We start from the raw sequence: 21939 nt of genomic DNA, 5'->3' as shown, positions 1-21939 counted from the left end.
TTCCCAGTGGGCCTTACGTCCCACGGAAACCGCTGTGCAAAAGTCGAGAAACAGATACAGAAAGTGACTGGCCTAAGGCTTGTCACTTGAATGTGAGTGGCTGACTGAGGGGCGGACGGTTGGAAATGAAATCCAAATCTCCTGACCTCTAATTTCAGAGGGGGCAGTGCCTCCCCAATGCCCAATTTCAGAGTTAAGTGTCTCAGCAAGAGCTTTGCTGCATTGAAGTCACCCTGAAAAGACGTTAGATTCCATCCGCACAGTCATTGCCCCCTGGTCTCTAATGAGAATTTGCCCGGTTAAAGTTGCATCATTGGGTTTAACCTGAGAGATCTTGACTTTCAGCCTGTAACTTTTGAAAAGGGTCGGTATACTTAGGAGTTCCTGCTACAAAGTAAGAGACAAGGACCCTCTTCAGCAAAGAGGAGCTGGCCTTAGTGGGAAACGGAAAGTGAGCTCCTTTAGATCACCTCTCTGTCACCAATCATTAAGAAAACTTTCTAAGAACATACATGTATTGTGTTTTTAGGAGGGCTGCGATTTATGCAAGTTTCTGAGTAACATGCTGCCACAGGAAGGTGGTGGTCCTGCTCAGCCCTGGAGACAGACACACACATACAAACACACACACAGAAACTTTAGACACACAACTGGTAGTGTCAAGCCAAAGACTTAGTAGTATGAGGAGGGCACTGAACCCATCCATGCTCCAAAGAAGGAGAGGCCTTTCACTAATTCACACGTGCATTCTCCCTCCTTCTCCCCCAAACCTGCCTCCTCCTCAAGCCCACGCATTATTACATAGAATGCAGTTAGGCAGCGCTATCAGGTTCCAGAATTGTCATCGGTGGTCTCATTAAAACAACAGCACAGTCAAACAAATTCACAAGCATGCTAGCACGTGAAATGCGATCAAATCTTTCAGACATGGCTCATGGTGAATGTAGCCACACAAGGAGGACTGCAGCGATGCTGCACCACGAGCCGAACTGGGAGAATGGCTACCTACCAAAGCGCTTCACACTCTCATTTCACCCTCAGAGGCAGAAAAGAGGACTGCAAAGGACTCATGGGTCTCCCATGCTCTCTGCAAAGGACTCCCATTCCTCCTGCGGACCAAAGATAACAGCAAAAGTAGCTTTGTATCTGTAGAGCACACAACCTTTGGAAAATACACAGCTAAAACTGTCCCCGCTTTAAGTGCTACAACACTTAAAGCGGGGACAGTTTTAGCTGTGTAATTTGAAAAACTTGCCTCTAGGTGCCTAGGTTTTGACGTTAGAATGGGGGAACTGTGTCCACTTGCGTTGAGCATTCTTTCAGTGAGACAGGATTTGGTGGTATTTTGACTCTTTAGAACTGATTCTCATTCTTGTCAATCAACGGTGAAATTTCTGTGTTAATTTCTAGCAGAGGTAATAGAGTTAGTCCAAAATCATAGGTGTATCTAAGTCCACGTTGACAAGTATGCTCAAAATCCCAGGCACTGAGCTGAAAAAGGGATCATTTCCCAGTGGGCCTTACGTCCCACGGAAACCGCTGTGCAAAAGTCGAGAAACAGATACAGAAAGTGACTGGCCTAAGGCTTGTCACTTGAATGTGAGTGGCTGACTGAGGGGCGGACGGTTGGAAATGAAATCCAAATCTCCTGACCTCTAATTTCAGAGGGGGCAGTGCCTCCCCAATGCCCAATTTCAGAGTTAAGTGTCTCAGCAAGAGCTTTGCTGCATTGAAGTCACCCTGAAAAGACGTTAGATTCCATCCGCACAGTCATTGCCCCCTGGTCTCTAATGAGAATTTGCCCGGTTAAAGTTGCAACATTGGGTTTAACCTGAGAGATCTTGACTTTCGTCCTGTAACTTTTGAAAAGGGTCGGTATACTTAGGAGTTCCTGCTACAAAGTAAGAGTCAAGGACCCTCTTCAGCAAAGAGGAGCTGGCCTTAGTGGGAAACGGAAAGTGAGCTCCTTTAGATCACCTCTCTGTCACCAATCATTAAGAAAACTTTCTAAGAACATACATGTATTGTGTTTTTAGGAGGGCTGCGATTTATGCAAGGTTCTGAGTAACATGCTGCCACAGGAAGGTGGAGGTCCGGCTCAGCCCTGGAGACAGACACACACATACAAACACACACACAGAAACTTTAGACACACAACTGGTAGTGTCAAGCCAAAGACTTAGTAGTATGAGGAGGGCACTGAACCCATCCATGCTCCAAAGAAGGAGAGGCCTTTCCCTAATTCACACGTGCATCCTCCCTCCTTCTCCCCCAAACCTGCCTCCTCCTCAAGCCCACGCATTATTACATAGAATGCAGTTAGGCAGCGCTATCAGGTTCCAGAATTGTCAACGGTGGTCTCATTAAAACAACAGCACAGTCAAACAAATTCACAAGCATGCTAGCACGTGAAATGCGATCAATTCTTTCAGACATGGCTCATGGTGAATGTAGCCACACAAGGAGGACTGCAGCGATGCTGCGCCACGAGCCGAACTGGGAGAATGGCTACCTACCAAAGCGCTTCACACTCTCATTTCACCCTCAGAGGCCGAAAAGAGGACTGCAAAGGACTCATGGGTCTCCCATGCTCTCTGCAAAGGACTCCCATTCCTCCTGCGGACCAAAGATAACAACAAAAGTAGCTTTGTATCTGTAGAGCACACAACCTTTGGAAAATACACAGCTAAAACTGTCCCCGCTTTAAGTGCTTTACAGCACTTAAAGCGGGGACAGTTTTAGCTGTGTAATTTGAAAAACTTGCCTCTAGGTGCCTAGGTGATGACGTTAGAATGGGGGAACTGTGTCCACTTGCGTTGAGCATTCTTTCAGTGAGACAGGATTTGGTGGTATTTTGACTCTTTAGAACTGATTCTCATTCTTGTCAATCAACGGTGAAATTTCTGTGTTAATTTCTAGCAGAGGTAATAGAGTTAGTCCAAAATCATAGGTGTATCTAAGTCCACGTTGACAAGTATGCTCAAAATCCCAGGCACTGAGCTGAAAAAGGGATCATTTCCCAGTGGGCCTTACGTCCCACGGAAACCGCTGTGCAAAAGTCGAGAAACAGATACAGAAAGTGACTGGCCTAAGGCTTGTCACTTGAATGTGAGTGGCTGACTGAGGGGCGGACGGTTGGAAATGAAATCCAAATCTCCTGACCTCTAATTTCAGAGGGGGCAGTGCCTCCCCAATGCCCAATTTCAGAGTTAAGTGTCTCAGCAAGAGCTTTGCTGCATTGAAGTCACCCTGAAAAGACGTTAGATTCCATCCGCACAGTCATTGCCCCCTGGTCTCTAATGAGAATTTGCCCGGTTAAAGTTGCATCATTGGGTTTAACCTGAGAGATCTTGACTTTCAGCCTGTAACTTTTGAAAAGGGTCGGTATACTTAGGAGTTCCTGCTACAAAGTAAGAGACAAGGACCCTCTTCAGCAAAGAGGAGCTGGCCTTAGTGGGAAACGGAAAGTGAGCTCCTTTAGATCACCTCTCTGTCACCAATCATTAAGAAAACTTTCTAAGAACATACATGTATTGTGTTTTTAGGAGGGCTGCGATTTATGCAAGTTTCTGAGTAACATGCTGCCACAGGAAGGTGGTGGTCCGGCTCAGCCCTGGAGACAGACACACACATACAAACACACACACAGAAACTTTAGACACACAACTGGTAGTGTCAAGCCAAAGACTTAGTAGTATGAGGAGGGCACTGAACCCATCCATGCTCCAAAGAAGGAGAGGCCTTTCCCTAATTCACACGTGCATTCTCCCTCCTTCTCCCCCAAACCTGCCTCCTCCTCAAGCCCACGCATTATTACATAGAATGCAGTTAGGCAGCGCTATCAGGTTCCAGAATTGTCAACGGTGGTCTCATTAAAACAACAGCACAGTCAAACAAATTCACAAGCATGCTAGCACGTGAAATGCGATCAATTCTTTCAGACATGGCTCATGGTGAATGTAGCCACACAAGGAGGACTGCAGCGATGCTGCGCCACGAGCCGAACTGGGAGAATGGCTACCTACCAAAGCGCTTCACACTCTCATTTCACCCTCAGAGGCCGAAAAGAGGACTGCAAAGGACTCATGGGTCTCCCATGCTCTCTGCAAAGGACTCCCATTCCTCCTGCGGACCAAAGATAACAACAAAAGTAGCTTTGTATCTGTAGAGCACACAACCTTTGGAAAATACACAGCTAAAACTGTCCCCGCTTTAAGTGCTTTACAGCACTTAAAGCGGGGACAGTTTTAGCTGTGTAATTTGAAAAACTTGCCTCTAGGTGCCTAGGTGATGACGTTAGAATGGGGGAACTGTGTCCACTTGCGTTGAGCATTCTTTCAGTGAGACAGGATTTGGTGGTATTTTGACTCTTTAGAACTGATTCTCATTCTTGTCAATCAACGGTGAAATTTCTGTGTTAATTTCTAGCAGAGGTAATAGAGTTAGTCCAAAATCATTGGTGTATCTAAGTCCACGTTGACAAGTATGCTCAAAATCCCAGGAACTGAGCTGGAAAAGGGATCATTTCCCAGTGGGCCTTACGTCCCACGGAAACCGCTGTGCAAAAGTCGAGAAACAGATACAGAAAGTGACTGGCCTAAGGCTTGTCACTTGAATGTGAGTGGCTGACTGAGGGGCGGACGGTTGGAAATGAAATCCAAATCTCCTGACCTCTAATTTCAGAGGGGGCAGTGCCTCCCCAATGCCCAATTTCAGAGTTAAGTGTCTCAGCAAGAGCTTTGCTGCATTGAAGTCACCCTGAAAAGACGTTAGATTCCATCCGCACAGTCATTGCCCCCTGGTCTCTAATGAGAATTTGCCCGGTTAAAGTTGCATCATTGGGTTTAACCTGAGAGATCTTGACTTTCAGCCTGTAACTTTTGAAAAGGGTCGGTATACTTAGGAGTTCCTGCTACAAAGTAAGAGACAAGGACCCTCTTCAGCAAAGAGGAGCTGGCCTTAGTGGGAAACGGAAAGTGAGCTCCTTTAGATCACCTCTCTGTCACCAATCATTAAGAAAACTTTCTAAGAACATACATGTATTGTGTTTTTAGGAGGGCTGCGATTTATGCAAGTTTCTGAGTAACATGCTGCCACAGGAAGGTGGTGGTCCGGCTCAGCCCTGGAGACAGACACACACATACAAACACACACACAGAAACTTTAGACACACAACTGGTAGTGTCAAGCCAAAGACTTAGTAGTATGAGGAGGGCACTGAACCCATCCATGCTCCAAAGAAGGAGAGGCCTTTCCCTAATTCACACGTGCATTCTCCCTCCTTCTCCCCCAAACCTGCCTCCTCCTCAAGCCCACGCATTATTACATAGAATGCAGTTAGGCAGCGCTATCAGGTTCCAGAATTGTCAACGGTGGTCTCATTAAAACAACAGCACAGTCAAACAAATTCACAAGCATGCTTGCACGTGAAATACGATCAATTCTTTCAGACATGGCTCATGGTGAATGTAGCCACACAAGGAGGACTGCAGCGATGCTGCGCCACGAGCCGAACTGGGAGAATGGCTACCTACCAAAGCGCTTCACACTCTCATTTCACCCTCAGAGGCCGAAAAGAGGACTGCAAAGGACTCATGGGTCTCCCATGCTCTCTGCAAAGGACTCCCATTCCTCCTGCGGACCAAAGATAACAACAAAAGTAGCTTTGTATCTGTAGAGCACACAACCTTTGGAAAATACACAGCTAAAACTGTCCCCGCTTTAAGTGCTTTACAGCACTTAAAGCGGGGACAGTTTTAGCTGTGTAATTTGAAAAACTTGCCTCTAGGTGCCTAGGTTTTGACGTTAGAATGGGGGAACTGTGTCCACTTGCGTTGAGCATTCTTTCAGTGAGACAGGATTTGGTGGTATTTTGACTCTTTAGAACTGATTCTCATTCTTGTCAATCAACGGTGAAATTTCTGTGTTAATTTCTAGCAGAGGTAATAGAGTTAGTCCAAAATCATAGGTGTATCTAAGTCCACGTTGACAAGTATGCTCAAAATCCCAGGCACTGAGCTGAAAAAGGGATCATTTCCCAGTGGGCCTTACGTCCCACGGAAACCGCTGTGCAAAAGTCGAGAAACAGATACAGAAAGTGACTGGCCTAAGGCTTGTCACTTGAATGTGAGTGGCTGACTGAGGGGCGGACAGTTGGAAATGAAATCCAAATCTCCTGACCTCCAATTTCAGAGGGGGCAGTGCCTCCCCAATGCCCAATTTCAGAGTTAAGTGTCTCAGCAAGAGCTTTGCTGCATTGAAGTCACCCTGAAAAGACATTAGATTCCATCCACACAGTCATTGCCCCCTGGTCTCTAATGAGAATTTGCCCGGTTAAAGTTGCAACATTGGGTTTAACCTGAGAGATCTTGACTTTCGTCCTGTAACTTTTGAAAAGGGTCGGTATACTTAGGAGTTCCTGCTACAAAGTAAGAGTCAAGGACCCTCTTCAGCAAAGAGGAGCTGGCCTTAGTGGGAAACGGAAAGTGAGCTCCTTTAGATCACCTCTCTGTCACCAATCATTAAGAAAACTTTCTAAGAACATACATGTATTGTGTTTTTAGGAGGGCTGCGATTTATGCAAGGTTCTGAGTAACATGCTGCCACAGGAAGGTGGAGGTCCGGCTCAGCCCTGTAGACAGACACACACATACAAACACACACACAGAAACTTTAGACACACAACTGGTAGTGTCAAGCCAAAGACTTAGTAGTATGAGGAGGGCACTGGACCCATCCATGCTCCAAAGAAGGAGAGGCCTTTCCCTAATTCACACGTGCATCCTCCCTCCTTCTCCCCCAAACCTGCCTCCTCCTCAAGCCCACGCATTATTACATAGAATGCAGTTAGGCAGTGCTATCAGGTTCCAGAATTGTCAACGGTGGTCTCATTAAAACAACAGCACAGTCAAACAAATTCACAAGCATGCTAGCACGTGAAATGCGATCAATTCTTTCAGACATGGCTCATGGTGAATGTAGCCACACAAGGAGGACTGCAGCGATGCTGCGCCACGAGCCGAACTGGGAGAATGGCTACCTACCAAAGCGCTTCACACTCTCATTTCACCCTCAGAGGCCGAAAAGAGGACTGCAAAGGACTCATGGGTCTCCCATGCTCTCTGCAAAGGACTCCCATTCCTCCTGCGGACCAACGGTAACAGGAAACGTGCTTTGTATCTGTAGAGCACACAACCTTTGGAAAATACACAGCTAAAACTGTCCCCGCTTTAAGTGCTTTACAGCACTTAAAGCGGGGACAGTTTTAGCTGTGTAATTTGAAAAACTTGCCTCTAGGTGCCTAGGTTTTGACGTTAGAATGGGGGAACTGTGTCCACTTGCGTTGAGCATTCTTTCAGTGAGACAGGATTTGGTGGTATTTTGACTCTTTAGAACTGATTCTCATTCTTGTCAATCAACGGTGAAATTTCTGTGTTAATTTCTAGCAGAGGTAATAGAGTTAGTCCAAAATCATAGGTGTATCTAAGTCCACGTTGACAAGTATGCTCAAAATCCCAGGCACTGAGCTGGAAAAGGGATCATTTCCCAGTGGGCCTTACGTCCCACGGAAACCGCTGTGCAAAAGTCGAGAAACAGATACAGAAAGTGACTGGCCTAAGGCTTGTCACTTGAATGTGAGTGGCTGACTGAGGGGCGGACGGTTGGAAATGAAATCCAAATCTCCTGACCTCTAATTTCAGAGGGGGCAGTGCCTCCCCAATGCCCAATTTCAGAGTTAAGTGTCTCAGCAAGAGCTTTGCTGCATTGAAGTCACCCTGAAAAGACGTTAGATTCCATCCGCACAGTCATTGCCCCCTGGTCTCTAATGAGAATTTGCCCGGTTAAAGTTGCATCATTGGGTTTAACCTGAGAGATCTTGACTTTCGTCCTGTAACTTTTGAAAAGGGTCGGTATACTTAGGAGTTCCTGCTACAAAGTAAGAGTCAAGGACCCTCTTCAGCAAAGAGGAGCTGGCCTTAGTGGGAAACGGAAAGTGAGCTCCTTTAGATCACCTCTCTGTCACCAATCATTAAGAAAACTTTCTAAGAACATACATGTATTGTGTTTTTAGGAGGGCTGCGATTTATGCAAGGTTCTGAGTAACATGCTGCCACAGGAAGGTGGAGGTCCGGCTCAGCCCTGGAGACAGACACACACATACAAACACACACACAGAAACTTTAGACACACAACTGGTAGTGTCAAGCCAAAGACTTAGTAGTATGAGGAGGGCACTGAACCCATCCATGCTCCAAAGAAGGAGAGGCCTTTCCGTAATTCACACGTGCATCCTCCCTCCTTCTCCCCCAAACCTGCCTCCTCCTCAAGCCCACGCATTATTACATAGAATGCAGTTAGGCAGCGCTATCAGGTTCCAGAATTGTCATCGGTGGTCTCATTAAAACAACAGCACAGTCAAACAAATTCACAAGCATGCTAGCACGTGAAATGCGATCAATTCTTTCAGACATGGCTCATGGTGAATGTAGCCACACAAGGAGGACTGCAGCGATGCTGCGCCACGGGCCGAACTGGGAGAATGGCTACCTACCAAAGCGCTTCACACTCTCATTTCACCCTCAGAGGCCGAAAAGAGGACTGCAAAGGACTCATGGGTCTCCCATGCTCTCTGCAAAGGACTCCCATTCCTCCTGCGGACCAACGGTAACAGCAAACGTGCTTTGTATCTGTAGAGCACACAACCTTTGGAAAATACACAGCTAAAACTGTCCCCGCTTTAAGTGCTTTACAGCACTTAAAGCGGGGACAGTTTTAGCTGTGTAATTTGAAAAACTTGCCTCTAGGTGCCTAGGTGATGACGTTAGAATGGGGGAACTGTGTCCACTTGCGTTGAGCATTCTTTCAGTGAGACAGGATTTGGTGGTATTTTGACTCTTTAGAACTGATTCTCATTCTTGTCAATCAACGGTGAAATTTCTGTGTTAATTTCTAGCAGAGGTAATAGAGTTAGTCCAAAATCATAGGTGTATCTAAGTCCACGTTGACAAGTATGCTCAAAATCCCAGGCACTGAGCTGAAAAAGGGATCATTTCCCAGTGGGCCTTACGTCCCACGGAAACCGCTGTGCAAAAGTCGAGAAACAGATACAGAAAGTGACTGGCCTAAGGCTTGTCACTTGAATGTGAGTGGCTGACTGAGGGGCGGACGGTTGGAAATGAAATCCAAATCTCCTGACCTCTAATTTCAGAGGGGGCAGTGCCTCCCCAATGCCCAATTTCAGAGTTAAGTGTCTCAGCAAGAGCTTTGCTGCATTGAAGTCACCCTGAAAAGACGTTAGATTCCATCCGCACAGTCATTGCCCCCTGGTCTCTAATGAGAATTTGCCCGGTTAAAGTTGCATCATTGGGTTTAACCTGAGAGATCTTGACTTTCAGCCTGTAACTTTTGAAAAGGGTCGGTATACTTAGGAGTTCCTGCTACAAAGTAAGAGACAAGGACCCTCTTCAGCAAAGAGGAGCTGGCCTTAGTGGGAAACGGAAAGTGAGCTCCTTTAGATCACCTCTCTGTCACCAATCATTAAGAAAACTTTCTAAGAACATACATGTATTGTGTTTTTAGGAGGGCTGCGATTTATGCAAGTTTCTGAGTAACATGCTGCCACAGGAAGGTGGTGGTCCTGCTCAGCCCTGGAGACAGACACACACATACAAACACACACACAGAAACTTTAGACACACAACTGGTAGTGTCAAGCCAAAGACTTAGTAGTATGAGGAGGGCACTGAACCCGTCCATGCTCCAAAGAAGGAGAGGCCTTTCCCTAATTCACACGTGCATTCTCCCTCCTTCTCCCCCAAACCTGCCTCCTCCTCAAGCCCACGCATTATTACATAGAATGCAGTTAGGCAGCGCTATCAGGTTCCAGAATTGTCAACGGTGGTCTCATTAAAACAACAGCACAGTCAAACAAATTCACAAGCATGCTAGCACGTGAAATGCGATCAATTCTTTCAGACATGGCTCATGGTGAATGTAGCCACACAAGGAGGACTGCAGCGATGCTGCGCCACGAGCCGAACTGGGAGAATGGCTACCTACCAAAGCGCTTCACACTCTCATTTCACCCTCAGAGGCCGAAAAGAGGACTGCAAAGGACTCATGGGTCTCCCATGCTCTCTGCAAAGGACTCCCATTCCTCCTGCGGACCAAAGATAACAACAAAAGTAGCTTTGTATCTGTAGAGCACACAACCTTTGGAAAATACACAGCTAAAACTGTCCCCGCTTTAAGTGCTTTACAGCACTTAAAGCGGGGACAGTTTTAGCTGTGTAATTTGAAAAACTTGCCTCTAGGTGCCTAGGTGATGACGTTAGAATGGGGGAACTGTGTCCACTTGCGTTGAGCATTCTTTCAGTGAGACAGGATTTGGTGGTATTTTGACTCTTTAGAACTGATTCTCATTCTTGTCAATCAACGGTGAAATTTCTGTGTTAATTTCTAGCAGAGGTAATAGAGTTAGTCCAAAATCATAGGTGTATCTAAGTCCACGTTGACAAGTATGCTCAAAATCCCAGGCACTGAGCTGGAAAAGGGATCATTTCCCAGTGGGCCTTACGTCCCACGGAAACCGCTGTGCAAAAGTCGAGAAACAGATACAGAAAGTGACTGGCCTAAGGCTTGTCACTTGAATGTGAGTGGCTGACTGAGGGGCGGACGGTTGGAAATGAAATCCAAATCTCCTGACCTCTAATTTCAGAGGGGGCAGTGCCTCCCCAATGCCCAATTTCAGAGTTAAGTGTCTCAGCAAGAGCTTTGCTGCATTGAAGTCACCCTGAAAAGACGTTAGATTCCATCCGCACAGTCATTGCCCCCTGGTCTCTAATGAGAATTTGCCCGGTTAAAGTTGCAACATTGGGTTTAACCTGAGAGATCTTGACTTTCGTCCTGTAACTTTTGAAAAGGGTCGGTATACTTAGGAGTTCCTGCTACAAAGTAAGAGTCAAGGACCCTCTTCAGCAAAGAGGAGCTGGCCTTAGTGGGAAACGGAAAGTGAGCTCCTTTAGATCACCTCTCTGTCACCAATCATTAAGAAAACTTTCTAAGAACATACATGTATTGTGTTTTTAGGAGGGCTGCGATTTATGCAAGGTTCTGAGTAACATGCTGCCACAGGAAGGTGGTGGTCCTGCTCAGCCCTGGAGACAGACACACACATACAAACACACACACAGAAACTTTAGACACACAACTGGTAGTGTCAAGCCAAAGACTTAGTAGTATGAGGAGGGCACTGAACCCATCCATGCTCCAAAGAAGGAGAGGCCTTTCCCTAATTCACACGTGCATTCTCCCTCCTTCTCCCCCAAACCTGCCTCCTCCTCAAGCCCACGCATTATTACATAGAATGCAGTTAGGCAGCGCTATCAGGTTCCAGAATTGTCAACGGTGGTCTCATTAAAACAACAGCACAGTCAAACAAATTCACAAGCATGCTAGCACGTGAAATGCGATCAATTCTTTCAGACATGGCTCATGGTGAATGTAGCCACACAAGGAGGACTGCAGCGATGCTGCGCCACGAGCCGAACTGGGAGAATGGCTACCTACCAAAGCGCTTCACACTCTCATTTCACCCTCAGAGGCAGAAAAGAGGACTGCAAAGGACTCATGGGTCTCCCATGCTCTCTGCAAAGGACTCCCATTCCTCCTGCGGACCAACGGTAACAGCAAACGTGCTTTGTATCTGTAGAGCACACAACCTTTGGAAAATACACAGCTAAAACTGTCCCCGCTTTAAGTGCTTTACAGCACTTAAAGCGGGGACAGTTTTAGCTGTGTAATTTGAAAAACTTGCCTCTAGGTGCCTAGGTGATGACGTTAGAATGGGGGAACTGTGTCCACTTGCGTTGAGCATTCTTTCAGTGAGACAGGATTTGGTGGTATTTTGACTCTTTAGAACTGATTCTCATTCTTGTCAATCAACGGTGAAATTTCTGTGTTAATTTCTAGCAGAGGTAATAGAGTTAGTCCAAAATCATAGGTGTATCTAAGTCCACGTTGACAAGTATGCTCAAAATCCCAGGCACTGAGCTGGAAAAGGGATCATTTCCCAGTGGGCCTTACGTCCCACGGAAACCGCTGTGCAAAAGTCGAGAAACAGATACAGAAAGTGACTGGCCTAAGGCTTGTCACTTGAATGTGAGTGGCTGACTGAGGGGCGGACGGTTGGAAATGAAATCCAAATCTCCTGACCTCTAATTTCAGAGGGGGCAGTGCCTCCCCAATGCCCAATTTCAGAGTTAAGTGTCTCAGCAAGAGCTTTGCTGCATTGAAGTCACCCTGAAAAGACGTTAGATTCCATCCGCACAGTCATTGCCCCCTGGTCTCTAATGAGAATTTGCCCGGTTAAAGTTGCAACATTGGGTTTAACCTGAGAGATCTTGACTTTCAGCCTGTAACTTTTGAAAAGGGTCGGTATACTTAGGAGTTCCTGCTACAAAGTAAGAGTCAAGGACCCTCTTCAGCAAAGAGGAGCTGGCCTTAGTGGGAAACGGAAAGTGAGTTCCTTTAGATCACCTCTCTGTCACCAATCATTAAGAAAACTTTCTAAGAACATACATGTATTGTGTTTTTAGGAGGGCTGCGATTTATGCAAGTTTCTGAGTAACATGCTGCCACAGGAAGGTGGTGGTCCTGCTCAGCCCTGGAGACAGACAAACACATACAAACACACACACAGAAACTTTAGACACACAACTGGTAGTGTCAAGACAAAGACTTAGTAGTATGAGGAGGGCACTGAACCCATCCATGCTCCAAAGAAGGAGAGGCCTTTCCCTAATTCACACGTGCATCCTCCCTCCTTCTCCCCCAAACCTGCCTCCTCCTCAAGCCCACGCATTATTACATAGAATGCAGTTAGGCAGCGCTATCAGGTTCCAGAATTGTCAACGGTGGTCTCATTAAAACAACAGCACAGTCAAACAAATTCACAAGCATGCTAGCATGTGAAATGCGATCAATTTTTTCAGACATGGCTCATGGTGAATGTAGCCACACAAGGAGGACTGCAGCGATGCTGCGCCACGAGCCGAACTGGGAGAATGGCTACCTACCAAAGCGCTTCACACTCTCATTTCACCCTCAGAGGCAGAAAAGAGGACTGCAAAGGACTCATGGGTCTCCCATGCTCTCTGCAAAGGACTCCCATTCCTCCTGCGGACCAACGGTAACAGGAAACGTGCTTTGTAGCTGTAGAGCACACAACCTTTGGAAAATACACAGCTAAAACTGTCCCCGCTTTAAGTGCTTTACAGCACTTAAAGCGGGGACAGTTTTAGCTGTGTAATTTGAAAAACTTGCCTCTAGGTGCCTAGGTTTTGACGTTAGAATGGGGGAACTGTGTCCACTTGCGTTGAGCATTCTTTCAGTGAGACAGGATTTGGTGGTATTTTGACTCTTTAGAACTGATTCTCATTCTTGTCAATCAACGGTGAAATTTCTGTGTTAATTTCTAGCAGAGGTAATAGAGTTAGTCCAAAATCATAGGTGTATCTAAGTCCACGTTGACAAGTATGCTCAAAATCCCAGGCACTGAGCTGAAAAAGGGATCATTTCCCAGTGGGCCTTACATCCCACGGAAACCGCTGTGCAAAAGTCGAGAAACAGATACAGAAAGTGACTGGCCTAAGGCTTGTCACTTGAATGTGAGTGGCTGACTGAGGGGCGGACGGTTGGAAATGAAATCCAAATCTCCTGACCTCCAATTTCAGAGGGGGCAGTGCCTCCCCAATGCCCAATTTCAGAATTAAGTGTCTCAGCAAGAGCTTTGCTGCATTGAAGTCACCCTGAAAAGACGTTAGATTCCATCCGCACAGTCATTGCCCCCTGGTCTCTAATGAGAATTTGCCCGGTTAAAGTTGCATCATTGGGTTTAACCTGAGAGATCTTGACTTTCAGCCTGTAACTTTTGAAAAGGGTCGGTATACTTAGGAGTTCCTGCTACAAAGTAAGAGACAAGGACCCTCTTCAGCAAAGAGGAGCTGGCCTTAGTGGGAAACGGAAAGTGAGCTCCTTTAGATCACCTCTCTGTCACCAATCATTAAGAAAACTTTCTAAGAACATACATGTATTGTGTTTTTAGGAGGGCTGCGATTTATGCAAGGTTCTGAGTAACATGCTGCCACAGGAAGGTGGAGGTCCGGCTCAGCCCTGGAGACAGACACACACATACAAACACACACACAGAAACTTTAGACACACAACTGGTAGTGTCAAGCCAAAGACTTAGTAGTATGAGGAGGGCACTGAACCCATCCATGCTCCAAAGAAGGAGAGGCCTTTCCCTAATTCACACGTGCATCCTCCCTCCTTCTCCCCCAAACCTGCCTCCTCCTCAAGCCCACGCATTATTACATAGAATGCAGTTAGGCAGCGCTATCAGGTTCCAGAATTGTCATCGGTGGTCTCATTAAAACAACAGCACAGTCAAACAAATTCACAAGCATGCTAGCACGTGAAATGCGATCAATTCTTTCAGACATGGCTCATGGTGAATGTAGCCACACAAGGAGGACTGCAGCGATGCTGCGCCACGAGCCGAACTGGGAGAATGGCTACCTACCAAAGCGCTTCACACTCTCATTTCACCCTCAGAGGCAGAAAAGAGGACTGCAAAGGACTCATGGGTCTCCCATGCTCTCTGCAAAGGACTCCCATTCCTCCTGCGGACCAACGGTAACAGCAAACGTGCTTTGTATCTGTAGAGCACACAACCTTTGGAAAATACACAGCTAAAACTGTCCCCGCTTTAAGTCCTGTAAAGCACTTAAAGCGGGGACAGTTTTAGCTGTGTAATTTGAAAAACTTGCCTCTAGGTGCCTAGGTGATGACGTTAGAATGGGGGAACTGTGTCCACTTGCGTTGAGCATTCTTTCAGTGAGACAGGATTTGGTGGTATTTTGACTCTTTAGAACTGATTCTCATTCTTGTCAATCAACGGTGAAATTTCTGTGTTAATTTCTAGCAGAGGTAATAGAGTTAGTCCAAAATCATAGGTGTATCTAAGTCCACGTTGACAAGTATGCTCAAAATCCCAGGCACTGAGCTGAAAAAGGGATCATTTCCCAGTGGGCCTTACGTCCCACGGAAACCGCTGTGCAAAAGTCGAGAAACAGATACAGAAAGTGACTGGCCTAAGGCTTGTCACTTGAATGTGAGTGGCTGACTGAGGGGCGGACGGTTGGAAATGAAATCCAAATCTCCTGACCTCTAATTTCAGAGGGGGCAGTGCCTCCCCAATGCCCAATTTCAGAGTTAAGTGTCTCAGCAAGAGCTTTGCTGCATTGAAGTCACCCTGAAAAGACGTTAGATTCCATCCGCACAGTCATTGCCCCCTGGTCTCTAATGAGAATTTGCCCGGTTAAAGTTGCATCATTGGGTTTAACCTGAGAGATCTTGACTTTCAGCCTGTAACTTTTGAAAAGGGTCGGTATACTTAGGAGTTCCTGCTACAAAGTAAGAGACAAGGACCCTCTTCAGCAAAGAGGAGCTGGCCTTAGTGGGAAACGGAAAGTGAGCTCCTTTAGATCACCTCTCTGTCACCAATCATTAAGAAAACTTTCTAAGAACATACATGTATTGTGTTTTTAGGAGGGCTGCGATTTATGCAAGTTTCTGAGTAACATGCTGCCACAGGAAGGTGGAGGTCCGGCTCAGCCCTGGAGACAGACACACACATACAAACACACACACAGAAACTTTAGACACACAACTGGTAGTGTCAAGCCAAAGACTTAGTAGTATGAGGAGGGCACTGAACCCATCCATGCTCCAAAGAAGGAGAGGCCTTTCCCTAATTCACACGTGCATTCTCCCTCCTTCTCCCCCAAACCTGCCTCCTCCTCAAGCCCACGCATTATTACATAGAATGCAGTTAGGCAGCGCTATCAGGTTCCAGAATTGTCAACGGTGGTCTCATTAAAACAACAGCACAGTCAAACAAATTCACAAGCATGCTAGCACGTGAAATGCGATCAATTCTTTCAGACATGGCTCATGGTGAATGTAGCCACACAAGGAGGACTGCAGCGATGCTGCGCCACGAGCCGAACTGGGAGAATGGCTACCTACCAAAGCGCTTCACACTCTCATTTCACCCTCAGAGGCCGAAAAGAGGACTGCAAAGGACTCATGGGTCTCCCATGCTCTCTGCAAAGGACTCCCATTCCTCCTGCGGACCAAAGATAACAACAAAAGTAGCTTTGTATCTGTAGAGCACACAACCTTTGGAAAATACACAGCTAAAACTGTCCCCGCTTTAAGTGCTACAGCACTTAAAGCGGGGACAGTTTTAGCTGTGTAATTTGAAAAACTTGCCTCTAGGTGCCTAGGTTTTGACGTTAGAATGGGGGAACTGTGTCCACTTGCGTTGAGCATTCTTTCAGTGAGACAGGATTTGGTGGTATTTTGATTCTTTAGAACTGATTCTCATTCTTGTCAATCAACGGTGAAATTTCTGTGTTAATTTCTAGCAGAGGTAATAGAGTTAGTCCAAAATCATAGGTGTATCTAAGTCCACGTTGACAAGTATGCTCAAAATCCCAGGCACTGAGCTGAAAAAGGGATCATTTCCCAGTGGGCCTTACGTCCCACGGAAACCGCTGTGCAAAAGTCGAGAAACAGATACAGAAAGTGACTGGCCTAAGGCTTGTCACTTGAATGTGAGTGGCTGACTGAGGGGCGGACGGTTGGAAATGAAATCCAAATCTCCTGACCTCCAATTTCAGAGGGGGCAGTGCCTCCCCAATGCCCAATTTCAGAGTTAAGTGTCTCAGCAAGAGCTTTGCTGCATTGAAGTCACCCTGAAAAGACATTAGATTCCATCCACACAGTCATTGCCCCCTGGTCTCTAATGAGACTTTGCCCGGTTAAAGTTGCAACATTGGGTTTAACCTGAGAGATCTTGACTTTCAGCCTGTAACTTTTGAAAAGGGTCGGTATACTTAGGAGTTCCTGCTAAAAAGTAAGAGACAAGGACCCTCTTCAGCAAAGAGGAGCTGGCCTTAGTGGGAAACGGAAAGTGAGCTCCTTTAGATCACCTCTCTGTCACCAATCATTAAGAAAACTTTCTAAGAACATACATGTATTGTGTTTTTAGGAGGGCTGCGATTTATGCAAGGTTCTGAGTAACATGCTGCCACAGGAAGGTGGAGGTCCGGCTCAGCCCTGGAGACAGACACACACATACAAACACACACACAGAAACTTTAGACACACAACTGGTAGTGTCAAGCCAAAGACTTAGTAGTATGAGGAGGGCACTGAACCCATCCATGCTCCAAAGAAGGAGAGGCCTTTCCCTAATTCACACGGGCATCCTCCCTCCTTCTCCCCCAAAACTGCCTCCTCTTCAAGCCCACGCATTATTACATAGAATGCAGTTAGGCAGCGCTATCAAGTTCCAGAATTGTCATCGGTGGTCTCATTAAAACAACAGCACAGTCAAACAAATTCACAAGCATGCTAGCACATGAAATGCGATCAATTCTTTCAGACATGGCTCATGGTGAATGTAGCCACACAAGGAGGACTGCAGCGATGCTGCGCCACGAGCCGAACTGGGAGAATGGCTACCTACCAAAGCGCTTCACACTCTCATTTCACCCTCAGAGGCCGAAAAGAGGACTGCAAAGGACTCATGGGTCTCCCATGCTCTCTGCAAAGGACTCCCATTCCTCCTGCGGACCAACGGTAACAGGAAACGTGCTTTGTATCTGTAGAGCACACAACCTTTGGAAAATACACAGCTAAAACTGTCCCCGCTTTAAGTGCTTTACAGCACTTAAAGCGGGGACAGTTTTAGCTGTGTAATTTGAAAAACTTGCCTCTAGGTGCCTAGGTGATGACGTTAGAATGGGGGAACTGTGTCCACTTGCGTTGAGCATTCTTTCAGTGAGACAGGATTTGGTGGTATTTTGACTCTTTAGAACTGATTCTCATTCTTGTCAATCAACGGTGAAATTTCTGTGTTAATTTCTAGCAGAGGTAATAGAGTTAGTCCAAAATCATAGGTGTATCTAAGTCCACGTTGACAAGTATGCTCAAAATCCCAGGCACTGAGCTGGAAAAGGGATCATTTCCCAGTGGGCCTTACGTCCCACGGAAACCGCTGTGCAAAAGTCGAGAAACAGATACAGAAAGTGACTGGCCTAAGGCTTGTCACTTGAATGTGAGTGGCTGACTGAGGGGCGGACGGTTGGAAATGAAATCCAAATCTCCTGACCTCTAATTTCAGAGGGGGCAGTGCCTCCCCAATGCCCAATTTCAGAGTTAAGTGTCTCAGCAAGAGCTTTGCTGCATTGAAGTCACCCTGAAAAGACGTTAGATTCCATCCGCACAGTCATTGCCCCCTGGTCTCTAATGAGAATTTGCCCGGTTAAAGTTGCAACATTGGGTTTAACCTGAGAGATCTTGACTTTCGTCCTGTAACTTTTGAAAAGGGTCGGTATACTTAGGAGTTCCTGCTACAAAGTAAGAGTCAAGGACCCTCTTCAGCAAAGAGGAGCTGGCCTTAGTGGGAAACGGAAAGTGAGCTCCTTTAGATCACCTCTCTGTCACCAATCATTAAGAAAACTTTCTAAGAACATACATGTATTGTGTTTTTAGGAGGGCTGCGATTTATGCAAGGTTCTGAGTAACATGCTGCCACAGGAAGGTGGAGGTCCGGCTCAGCCCTGGAGACAGACACACACATACAAACACACACACAGAAACTTTAGACACACAACTGTTAGTGTCAAGCCAAAGACTTAGTAGTATGAGGAGGGCACTGAACCCATCCATGCTCCAAAGAAGGAGAGGCCTTTCCCTAATTCACACGTGCATCCTCCCTCCTTCTCCCCCAAACCTGCCTCCTCCTCAAGCCCACGCATTATTACATAGAATGCAGTTAGGCAGCGCTATCAGGTTCCAGAATTGTCATCGGTGGTCTCATTAAAACAACAGCACAGTCAAACAAATTCACAAGCATGCTAGCACGTGAAATGCGATCAATTCTTTCAGACATGGCTCATGGTGAATGTAGCCACACAAGGAGGACTGCAGCGATGCTGCGCCACGAGCCGAACTGGGAGAATGGCTACCTACCAAAGCGCTTCACACTCTCATTTCACCCTCAGAGGCCGAAAAGAGGACTGCAAAGGACTCATGGGTCTCCCATGCTCTCTGCAAAGGACTCCCATTCCTCCTGCGGACCAACGGTAACAGGAAACGTGCTTTGTATCTGTAGAGCACACAACCTTTGGAAAATACACAGCTAAAACTGTCCCCGCTTTGAGTGCGGACACTTACAGCACTTAAAGCGGGGACAGTTTTAGCTGTGTAATTTGAAAAACTTGCCTCTAGGTTCCTAGGTTTTGACGTTAGAATGGGGGAACTGTGTCCACTTGCGTTGAGCATTCTTTCAGTGAGACAGGATTTGGTGGTATTTTGACTCTTTAGAACTGATTCTCATTCTTGTCAATCAACGGTGAAATTTCTGTGTTAATTTCTAGCAGAGGTAATAGAGTTAGTCCAAAATCATAGGTGTATCTAAGTCCACGTTGACAAGTATGCTCAAAATCCCAGGCACTGAGCTGAAAAAGGGATCATTTCCCAGTGGGCCTTACGTCCCACGGAAACCGCTGTGCAAAAGTCGAGAAACAGATACAGAAAGTGACTGGCCTAAGGCTTGTCACTTGAATGTGAGTGGCTGACTGAGGGGCGGACGGTTGGAAATGAAATCCAAATCTCCTGACCTCTAATTTCAGAGGGGGCAGTGCCTCCCCAATGCCCAATTTCAGAGTTAAGTGTCTCAGCAAGAGCTTTGCTGCATTGAAGTCACCCTGAAAAGACGTTAGATTCCATCCGCACAGTCATTGCCCCCTGGTCTCTAATGAGAATTTGCCCGATTAAAGTTGCAACATTGGGTTTAACCTGAGAGATCTTGACTTTCGTCCTGTAACTTTTGAAAAGGGTCGGTATACTTAGGAGTTCCTGCTACAAAGTAAGAGTCAAGGACCCTCTTCAGCAAAGAGGAGCGGGCCTTAGTGGGAAACGGAAAGTGAGCTCCTTTAGATCACCTCTCTGTCACCAATCATTAAGAAAACTTTCTAAGAACATACATGTATTGTGTTTTTAGGAGGGCTGCGATTTATGCAAGGTTCTGAGTAACATGCTGCCACAGGAAGGTGGAGGTCCGACTCAGCCCTGGAGACAGACACACACATACAAACACACACACAGAAACTTTAGACACACAACTGGTAGTGTCAAGCCAAAGACTTAGTAGTATGAGGAGGGCACTGAACCCATCCATGCTCCAAAGAAGGAGAGGCCTTTCCCTAATTCACACGTGCATCCTCCCTCCTTCTCCCCCAAACCTGCCTCCTCCTCAAGCCCACGCATTATTACATAGAATGCAGTTAGGCAGCGCTATCAGGTTCCAGAATTGTCATCGGTGGTCTCATTAAAACAACAGCACAGTCAAACAAATTCACAAGCATGCTAGCACGTGAAATGCGATCAATTCTTTCAGACATGGCTCATGGTGAATGTAGCCACACAAGGAGGACTGCAGCGATGCTGCGCCACGAGCCGAACTGGGAGAATGGCTACCTACCAAAGCGCTTCACACTCTCATTTCACCCTCAGAGGCCGAAAAGAGGACTGCAAAGGACTCATGGGTCTCCCATGCTCTCTTCAAAGGACTCCCATTCCTCCTGCGGACCAAAGATAACAGCAAAAGTAGCTTTGTATCTGTAGAGCACACAACCTTTGGAAAATACACAGCTAATACTGTCCCCGCTTTAAGTGCTTTACAGCACTTAAAGCGGGGACAGTTTTAGCTGTGTAATTTGAAAAACTTGCCTCTAGGTGCCTAGGTTTTGACGTTAGAATGGGGGAACTGTGTCCACTTGCGTTGAGCATTCTTTCAGTGAGACAGGATTTGGTGGTATTTTGACTCTTTAGAACTGATTCTCATTCTTGTCAATCAACGGTGAAATTTCTGTGTTAATTTCTAGCAGAGGTAATAGAGTTAGTCCAAAATCATAGGTGTATCTAAGTCCACGTTGACAAGTATGCTCAAAATCCCAGGCACTGAGCTGGAAAAGGGATCATTTCCCAGTGGGCCTTACGTCCCACGGAAACCGCTGTGCAAAAGTCGAGAAACAGATACAGAAAGTGACTGGCCTAAGGCTTGTCACTTGAATGTGAGTGGCTGACTGAGGGGCGGACGGTTGGAAATGAAATCCAAATCTCCTGACCTCTAATTTCAGAGGGGGCAGTGCCTCCCCAATGCCCAATTTCAGAGTTAAGTGTCTCAGCAAGAGCTTTGCTGCATTGAAGTCACCCTGAAAAGACGTTAGATTCCATCCGCACAGTCATTGCCCCCTGGTCTCTAATGAGAATTTGCCCGGTTAAAGTTGCATCATTGGGTTTAACCTGAGAGATCTTGACTTTCAGCCTGTAACTTTTGAAAAGGGTCTGTATACTTAGGAGTTCCTGCTACAAAGTAAGAGACAAGGACCCTCTTCAGCAAAGAGGAGCTGGCCTTAGTGGGAAACGGAAAGTGAGCTCCTTTAGATCACCTCTCTGTCACCAATCATTAAGAAAACTTTCTAAGAACATACATGTATTGTGTTTTTAGGAGGGCTGCGATTTATGCAAGTTTCTGAGTAACATGCTGCCACAGGAAGGTGGTGGTCCTGCTCAGCGCTGGAGACAGACACACACATACAAACACACACACAGAAACTTTAGACACACAACTGGTAGTGTCAAGCCAAAGACTTAGTAGTATGAGGAGGGCACTGAACCCATCCATGCTCCAAAGAAGGAGAGGCCTTTCCCTAATTCACACGTGCATTCTCCCTCCTTCTCCCCCAAACCTGCCTCCTCCTCAAGCCCACGCATTATTACATAGAATGCAGTTAGGCA

Source organism: Aotus nancymaae, unplaced genomic scaffold (genome assembly GCF_030222135.1).
Source record: "Aotus nancymaae isolate 86718 unplaced genomic scaffold, 86718_ANA_hifiasm-v0.15.2.pri h1tg000018l, whole genome shotgun sequence".
In the NCBI taxonomy this organism is placed as follows: domain Eukaryota; kingdom Metazoa; phylum Chordata; class Mammalia; order Primates; family Aotidae; genus Aotus; species Aotus nancymaae.
Note: the sequence above shows the minus strand (reverse complement) of the source record.